This window comes from Aplysia californica, unplaced genomic scaffold, assembly GCF_000002075.1.
Source record: "Aplysia californica isolate F4 #8 unplaced genomic scaffold, AplCal3.0 scaffold00297, whole genome shotgun sequence".
Taxonomy (NCBI): Eukaryota; Metazoa; Mollusca; class Gastropoda; order Aplysiida; family Aplysiidae; genus Aplysia; species Aplysia californica.
In genome coordinates, this window is record NW_004797567.1 from 176,953 (window position 1) to 186,264 (window position 9,312).

The window sequence follows — 9,312 nt, forward strand, 5'->3', positions numbered from 1 at the left end:
ATATTAATAAATTATATTTTTATTGATCCCAGAAGGGAAATTTGGTAAACAATGACAAATATACGTACGAGGGGATGAGATGCCAAACCCGCTAAGCCACATTTTGGAAAAAATCGACATTTTTTTCTTATAAATACGTAGTTTCCGGCTATCAGATGCACAGAGTGTTTTTGGCCAAAAGCGAATACGTACTTCATAAAAGCCACCACAAATCTTCTTTTTATGCGTGTTCGTGCGTATAGCAGCATTTTTAAGAAAGCTGATTTTCTCAAAAGTGCTGAAATAGATATAGCGGGTTTTGCATCTCAGCCCCTCATACATACATAAATACATAATTATAGATACATACATTCATAAGTACATACACATCATATACACCTATAAATACGCAATATTACACTTATACAGAACACTGTCACAACCTTGTCATTGCTGTCCATACGGAAATACAATAATCATGTGTAGAATTGGGTGAAAATAACGTGCTTGAGTGTACAGACCGGGGTCAGAAGTGGAATAAAGACAGCTTTCACGTGTAAATAGTAATTACGAGTACTCATGCTATGATTAAAAGGATTGTTCACTTCCGTCCGTCCGCATGAAAAAATAAATTCCAGCTCAACTATTTATTTGCCAACGAGCACATATTCTTGCACGACACTCCTGTAGGCCAAGGACCAAATATGTTTATTTTTAGAAACATATTGATCTGCTAGAAGAAAAAGTTTCCTTATTTTGTCCTGTATTAAACAACGCCAGTTGGTTGAATACACAAGACCACTACAATACCGGTAGATGGTTTACAATATCCTAGACTATAACAAGGTCGTGTGGCCTATCCAAGACCATTCTTCAGGGAATTGTGCGGGGGAGGAGAAGGAGAGGAAGACAAGGGAAGAGGTTAACCGACAACATTGCGGAATGGACAGGGAAATTATTTTGTCCAAACTCAGGCGCTCGCAAAAAAGAACGTGAAAAGTGAAGGCATCTGCTGCAGCTGACGAGGCTCTATGTCATACAGTACAGTACCCCTACTGATAATTATGGATTCTGTGATCAATGACAGTGACAGACTATACAAATTGCTTATTTTGAGACAAAATGAATTGTAAGATAAACCCATTCTTAAAACCCTTCATAATTACAGTTCTGACAACACCCACAGAATACACCATCATCGCGCACTGCAAGCGCTCGCAACTGCATAAGGTCATATGAGTGCCAGAAGATTAGAGCTGTTACAAGAGAGTAACAAACATAAAGAAGAAGAAGGGGAGATAAGGACGATAGATGTTTGACAGGAAAGAAGAAGCAAACCACACCAGAGCACCCGCCAACCATCCACGGTATAGGTTTAACGCCCCAATCAACACTATTAGATTATTTAAGAGGCAGGGCCTCCGAGTTTACAGTTCATCTCCGAAAGGACCGAGCCAAATAGGAAATTCGTGTAAAGTGCCTTTCCCAAGGACACAACGTCGGACCGAGCTGAGGCTCAAACCCCCGAACCCGTAATCTCACGATTACGAGTCAGGTAGCCTAACCTCTAGGCTACCGACGCCACATAAGGATAGGAGAGAACCAATATCCCATGACGATATAATATGTGTCACGACGTGGTGGAATCGGGCTCTTGTCAGTTTTGTGGTATATGGGGTTATAGGTAGTTCATTTGTTTTCCTGTTGGTGAAAAAAAGTATCCATCTTCTTCTTCTTCTTCTTCTTCTTCTTCTTCTTCTTCTTCTTCTTCTTCTTCTTCTTCTTCTTCTTCTTCTTCTTCTTTTTCTTCTTCTTCTTCTTCTTCTTCTTCTTCTTCTTCTTCTTCTTCTTCTTCTTCTTCTTCTTCTTCTTCTTCTTCTTCTTCTTCTTCTATTATAAATAATTATCATTATCATTAGTAGTAGTAGTTGTAGTAGTAGTAATAGTTGTTGTAGTAGTTGTAGTATTAGTAACATCTTTCTCCCCCCCCCCCTCTCTCTCTCTCTCTCTATCCCTCTATCCTTCTCTCTCACGCTTCTCTTTATCTTTCTTTCTCATTCCTCCTCCTTTTATCTCTTTCTTTCTCTGTGTGTGTCTCTCTTTCTCACATAGACACATTCTCTCTCTCTCTCTCTCTCTATCTCTCTCTCTCTCTCTCTCTCTCTCTCTCTCTCTCTCTCTCTCTCTCTCCCTCTCTATGACTACAACAGCCAGCACACAACTCAAGCACGTGCAGGGCAAACGCCGAGGGAACGATACCAGGCAGGTGTGAGCGACGCCGAATCCATCAGGGAGAGCGACTGGTATTCCTCGGGGGAGAGAGACAGACAGAGAGAGAGAGAGAAGAGAGAGAGAGGGAGAGAGAGAGTAGGAGAAGGAGAGAGAGAGAGAGAGAAAGAGAGAGAGAGAGAGAGAGAGAGAGAGAACGAAACAAAATGTGTGTGCATGTGTGTGTGGCTGTGTGTGTGAGTGTGTGTTTATGTGTTTGAGAGAGAATGAGAGAGACAAGGAGAAAGAGAGAGAGACATAGATGGAGACTGAGGGACAGAGAGAGAGAGAGAGAAAGAGAGAGAGAGAGAGAGAGAGAGAGAGAGAGAGAGTGAGAGAAAGAAAGAGAGACATAGATGGAGAAAAAGTATTGAAAACACAGAGAGAGAGAGAGACAGAGAGAGAGACAGAGAGATACAGAGAGAGAGAGAGAGAGCGAAGGAGAGAAAAAGAGAGAGAGAGAGCGAAGGAGAGAAAAAGAGAGAGAGAGAGACGAAGAGACACAGAGAGAGAGAGACAGAGAGAGAGAGAGAGAGCCGACAGCTCCAAAACCTCTTCCCCGCCTCCTGTTATGCGGAGCGCGTGCTGTCATCCAGGAGCGGCGAGCAGAAACTTCTTCAATAATGTGAAGTAGCTCACCCGCTCTCCGGAGAGAGAGACACACAGAGAGAGAGAGAGAGAGAGAGAGAGAGAGAGAGAGAGAGAGAGAGAGAGAGAGAGACAGATTCCCCGCTTCTCCTTCCTTCCTTCCTCCTCCGCGCTCATCGTAGATTGCTGAAGTGGGAGCCGAAGAGTGAGTGGTGCTAGTTTTACATTCGGTTTTCTGTCCGGAGTTTCTTGAGTCGGTCCATGACTTCTTACCTACACCAACAACGCTTAACGTTAGTCTTTCTTTCTCATCTTCACATAGGGAGTAAACATGTGTTAGAACGTTGTTAGAAGAGAAGGTAGGTCAATGGAGATAATCATATGTGCTGTGTGCTTATCTTTTTCCGTGGTATATTTGTTGTCCTTAGCGACAATTTGCCGTTTTCTCTCAGGATGTTGATACGGGCTTGTTTATCGAGCAGTGTATTATCGCAAGTTTTGTTATCTCAGGCTACGAAATCACCAGCTTGTTGTGGATTCTTTCCAACGGTTATTTCAAAAGATCATTTATTATCTTCACCATTGATTCTCGAGAAATCGTTCACCTCTTTTCTTTTATATCATTCCTCGCTTGCACCATTCATCTGTGTATATACACAAGGTTAAAAGAATGTTTTCTTACCCGGAACTTAAGCCAAAACGAAGAATCAAGCGAATTCAGATTTACTCTCGTGAAACAGACGCATAGTTTTGCAGGCTGACACATTTTTCATCTGTTCCGTGCTCCACCCGCATATTTAAGATTGGCTTTTTTATTTTACTAACGTCATGGATTTTAAATTCCTTGTTAATGTTTTACTAAGTACACGTCACTGTGATGTTGTAAAAGAAAGTAATACAATAATTATGGTGTTATAACGCTGACGAACGTTTTTGATCAACGTATTTTGTATATATTTGTAAGTTACACAAAACCATATTAAATGTTGAGTAACTTGCGCAACCATAATATTGAGTTATTTGCACAAAACCTTATTTGAATAAGTAATTTACACAATACCATATTGAATAATTTACACAAAACCATATTAAATAATTTACACAATACCATATTGAATAATTTACACAAAACCATATTAAATTTAATTCACACAAAATCGTAATATTGAGTAATTTACACAAAACCATTTTGAGTAATTTACTCGAAACCAAATTGAGTAATGTACACTAAATGGTACTGAGTAATTTACACAATGCTATTTAGAGTAATTTACCCAAAACCATATTGAGTTTCATTTACGCAAAACCATAATATTGAATCTTTTACACACACAAAATTTGAATAATTTGAACAAAATCATATTGAGTAATTTACTCAAAATCATGTTTTACCATTAACGATCTCTCCAAGGTTACAATAATGTTTTGCAATACGCCTGCATCGACACAAGTGAAATCAAGGGTTGGGCTTCGACGGCCCTGCCTGTCAGAGATAACCCGGTCTAAGAGACACATAATATCAAACCATCCCGCACAAAAACCCAGATACTCGGTAAAAATCCACCTCTATGGAGAATCAAACCCGGGACTGGACTAATGCGTGCGACGGCGAAACCCCTAATTACTGCTACACCACAGACGACAGCTTGTAGTAGTAGTACAGGGTTTTACGGCGCTCGCAACTGCATAAGGTCATATGAGCGCCAGCTTGCTCTTACGCCATAAAAAAAAAACTTCAGTAGCGCCATAGACGGGAGAACTAAAAACTTTTCGAAACTAACACATCTTGATAATCAATAACCATCACCATGAATCGACACCACTATTTCTATTCTGCTCTCAGATTCTTGACTTTCATCTATAATTATTCCTTGAATCTCTGTCTGTAACAGTGTTACCTGTTAAACTAAGTGTGTACGTAATACACTATTGGACACTATCAAACGAACTTTTTTCTACTAATCAGATGGTTTCAATCTCATATAAATTGGCAAGGGACAAAAAAAAGAAGAAAAGAGCTTTCAATATTTCAGTAAAAGCTTGACATAGATAGATAGATAGATAGATAGATAGATAGATAGATAGATAGATAGATAGATAGACTAAATGGGAGGAGGTTGCGTTATCTCGTTAGAAATGTCTGATTTCAAGTGCAACACTGCACATATCAAAAACAAAACATTCAATAGAATTTTACAGCACTATCGACTCAGTTTTGGTCATGTAAGTGTCATGTCATTCCGCAGCTTAAAATCGTATGTTGTGAATCTGAAACCTATAGTACGTTTTATTTTTAATGTCAATGTTATTTTTGTTTTATTTATTTATTTATCTATTTATGTGTTTATTTATCTAGTATCTATCTTTTTATCTATTTGTTGATTTTCTTGTTTATTTTTATTCATTTAAATTTATTTATTTATCTATTTTGATCTGTTTCTTCACTTATTTATATTTTTGCTTGTTCTGTGAAATAGAAACGTGTGGCGCTCTTGTACCTGTACCACCTTCAGTCACAAATTAACATCTCAATTCTTTTCAAATTAGATGGATTTTTATTTAATCAAAAACAAAAAACAAACAAGACAAATGAAAAAAAAAATTAATTTAGATGATATAAATAGCTCCATTTACCCCAGAAATGGCGAGCGAGTGTCTTATTCCTCCGTATCGTGACATAATAATTATTTTACACCCCGACTGAGTCACCGAAGTTTGGACACACAGAGACGTCGTTCTTTGTCGGTTCTCTGCCTGCTGTAAGGTGGTGTAGTCATCTTCTTCCTTGAGCCAAAATAGAAGAAAAAAACCGAGCTGGCAGCTGCCGATAATCCCGTAAATGTTGTTTCTCCTCAATTATGGCGAAGGCCAAAACTAACACGGTTCGTTTTTGTGTCTGTTTCCGATGAGGGTTCTTTGGGTTCTCAGCTGAGTCATGTGTGCGCTGTGTGTGTGTGTGTGGGGAGGGGGGAGGGGGTGCGGGGTGGTACGGGTACAGTGTCGTTAAGTGGATCATGAGACTTCCCCATCACACGCAAAAGACCCGGGTTCGAGTCCCAACTTCTTCGTCGTCGTCGTCGTCGTCGTCGTCGTCGTCGTCGTCCTCCTCCTCCTCCTCCTCCTCCTCCTCCTCTATATCCTCTCAGTTACAGACAGTAATTAATACTTTGTTTGGATTTTACCGTACCCTTTTAGTTCATCAATTTTCAATTGGGTAATTTCAAACTAGTTATTCTTCTATGGAACAAACGTCTTTGACGTCAGTTGAGGGTGATTCAGCTTCTCTATCGCTATGATCGTGATAGTATTGGTTTTGTTGTTTTTGTGTGTTTCTTTGTGAGTTTGTTTGTTTGCTTGTCTGTTGTTGTTGGGGGGTTTTTTAACTTGAGAGAAACCTCAAAACACTTAATTTCTGGAGGGCGTTGCCCCAGCTTTCCTGTTTTCCTTAACCGCACTTAAAAGGGTGTCCTATCCACACATTCCATTTACACAGTCTTCTTATCACAAGTACCCATAATAAGGTAATGTGGCGTTGTGAATGAGTGCTCTAGGCACTGAGAAAGAGAGTTCCACATGCTTACTTCCCTCCAAGTGTAGCCCCAGGCTTAGATTTGGGCAGGGAACAGATAGGACAGAGACGACGTGATGAAAAGACTGCTATCGTCGCTTAGGGAGGTGTCTGAGCAGGAGAAAAAAATGCTACCTCTAAATGTGAAAAGAAAGTTCAATTTCCCGGATCAATGATAATGATAATACATGTAATTATAATTTTAATAATAATAACAATAACAATAATAATTTCTAAAAATAATAGCAAAAACAAAAGCAAGAATAATAATAATAATAATAATAATAATAATAATAATAATAATAATAATAATAATAATAATAATATGATGATGATGATGATGATGATGATGATGATGATGATGATGATAATAATAATAATAATAATAGTAATAGTAATAATAATAACTGATTTTATATAGTAGTACATATCCGCTAGAACAATAATTATGCTTTATCCGATATCATTAACCCTGCAGGTTTCTGAGTAGGCCTACTGTAAAACATTCTTACCTGCCCGGAAAAGCATTTTTAATTTAAATAAAAGTATTACGTGTTTGCAACACAATAAGGTCATATTAGTGGTGAAGCGGACAGGTGTTACAAGAGAGTAACAAACACAAAAAAGAAGGATGAGAGAAAAGGATGAAAGATGCTTGGTAGGAAAGAAGAAGTAAACCACATCAGAGCACCCGTCAACCACACACCCCGGGAAGCATTATCTAATACAACAAGAGTTACAATGCAGTACAGTTAGAGTGGGTGGTTGGTGGGTGCTCGTGTGTGGTTGGCTCAATCTTTATATCAAACGTCTTGCGTCCCTATCTCCTTTCTTTTTTCTTCTTTTTTTTTACGTTTGTTACTCTCATGTAACACCTCAAATCTCCTGCCTCTATATGCCGTTATGGTGTTGCAAGTGCCGTTAAACTCTACTTAAACGTACTAAACTAATATCGTTACAGACCAGACGATTCCTATCCAAAGATACTCTTCGCTACGTTAGGGTATACTATCTTTGACATAACTGTCCCATCTGTACCTCCCCCCACTTCTATGAGCCTTAAAGGTCTCTCTCCGTTGTAGCCCTGTCGTGATGCCATTGTTTGCAACATTCTGTCTGATTTTTCCTTGGCGCCCAGCCCAGAACCAAGAGGGTACGTGAGAGAACGCAACCTTCGGAACAGAGAGGTGAACAAATAGGTACCTCTCAGGGAGAGGGGGGGTGAGAGAGAGAAAGAGAAGGGGGGGGGGAGAGAGAGAGAGAGAGAGAGAGAGAGAGAGAGAGAGAGAGAGAGAGAGGAGAGGGAGAGAGTGAAAGAAGGAGAGAGAAGGGGGGGGTAAGAGAAATAGAAAAGGAGAGAGAGAATAAATGAGAGAAAGAGAGAGCGAATGAGAGAAAGAAAAAGAGAGAATAAAAGAGAGAGAGAGAGAGAGAGAGAGAGAGAGAGAGGGGGGGGGGGCTGAATATAGATACTTTGGAAAGCACGTCGTCGGTTTGTCGTTAAATTTTATTGTACCAAGCCGAAAATGTTGCTTTTTTAAGTGCAGTTCCTTAATCTATACACTTTCGCCGCCTAAAACTTCGTAGTAACTTACTCTCGAATTTGAACAAATTAACTGTTATTCAGAATCATTTAAAGGGTGCACAGGTTTACTGAGGAGTCTGAAGTCACTGCAGTTTAATTTCAGTTTTTCATTAGTTTCTTTTAGATCTAATCTTGGGAAAGTCCGTCTTCTTAGGCGCCATTGTGAACAAGTGAGGATTCCGTTCACGTTTAGTGCGCACTCATTCCACACCTTTGAAATTCTGGAGTATACAACCATGAAAGCGGAATAGAGAATTAATCTATGCATCTATTAGTATTATATATGTTTGGCAACTTGGAAACACATGTGTAACTTTTCTCTCAAGATTTATTGCTCCATTCCAGTAGACCAATGTAGTAGTAGACCAATGATATTCAGTTGGTGTTAATGCACCGATTATTCCTTTCATCAAAAATGTGCTCAGCTAGTCTATTATATCGGCTGCATCTGCTCAAGAAATAATTTGTCGAAATTCAAAATTCTGTATATGTCGAAATAAAAAAAAAACATCAACAAATACACAATTGAGGTACAATTGTGAAAAGATTGAAATGTTTTTCCGCTATTGAGAAAGTTTTCTTTTTGGGTCCAGACATAGTATTATTTCAACAGCTTGCCGAAAGTTTAGCGGTTGGTTGGTGGGTGTTCTGGTGTGGTTCGCACCTGCTTTCCTGTCAGCAAACATTTAACTTCTTCATCCGTCGTTCTTTTAGAATCTATTTGTATGTTAGTCTCTAATAACACCTCTAATCTTAGGCACTTATAATATGACCTATTACTAAAACCAGTATTATTTATATGACCTCTTATTAAAACTTTTAAAGTAAGACACCTAAAGCCGACGGTTTGCTAGAATGTTCTGATCAGTCGACAACGACTAGAGAAGCGATGGTTTGCGGCTTTGTAAGAAGAAAGGAAGTATAATTTCCGTTTTCAGTTCTATTTTTCGGTTCAGTTTTGTTTTGCGGTTGTTGTTTTTTTTAAGTTTTCGAAATTTTATATTTTTTGTGTTATTTTGTTGTGTTTTTCTTTTAATTATTCTCGTATCTAAAAGTTTTAAAAAGCCAGTCAACAACACGCATTCTGCAGAATAAGCGGACCTGTGTTTCTGTTTTGTGTTCGAAAAGTGCAACTGAATAAATCGCCGTCAGTCTGCTGCTGAACTGATGAGATACATGTGTCCGCCGGGTCATCGAAGAGTTAATTGATCGTGACTAGTGAAGAATTTCAGTAGGGCTTTGGTGAGCCTTTGATGCGATCTGTACTGCTGTACATTTAGAGAGAGTGGGCACCCGAGTTACGCCCGTTTTTTGTTGTTGTTTT

The 9,312-nt window shown here is 39.0% G+C and overlaps 1 long non-coding RNA gene across 1 annotated transcript in view; it reads left to right on the forward strand.

The window, feature by feature from the left end:
- The first annotated feature begins 2,971 nt into the window (after positions 1-2,971).
- LOC118477925 overlaps positions 2,972-9,312 on the forward strand; it is an 11,157-nt gene continuing 4,816 nt past the window's right edge. Inside the window, exon 1 of the long non-coding RNA XR_004858696.1 lies at positions 2,972-3,194. This is a non-coding gene — a long non-coding RNA (uncharacterized LOC118477925). The remainder of the gene's footprint in view (positions 3,195-9,312) is intronic.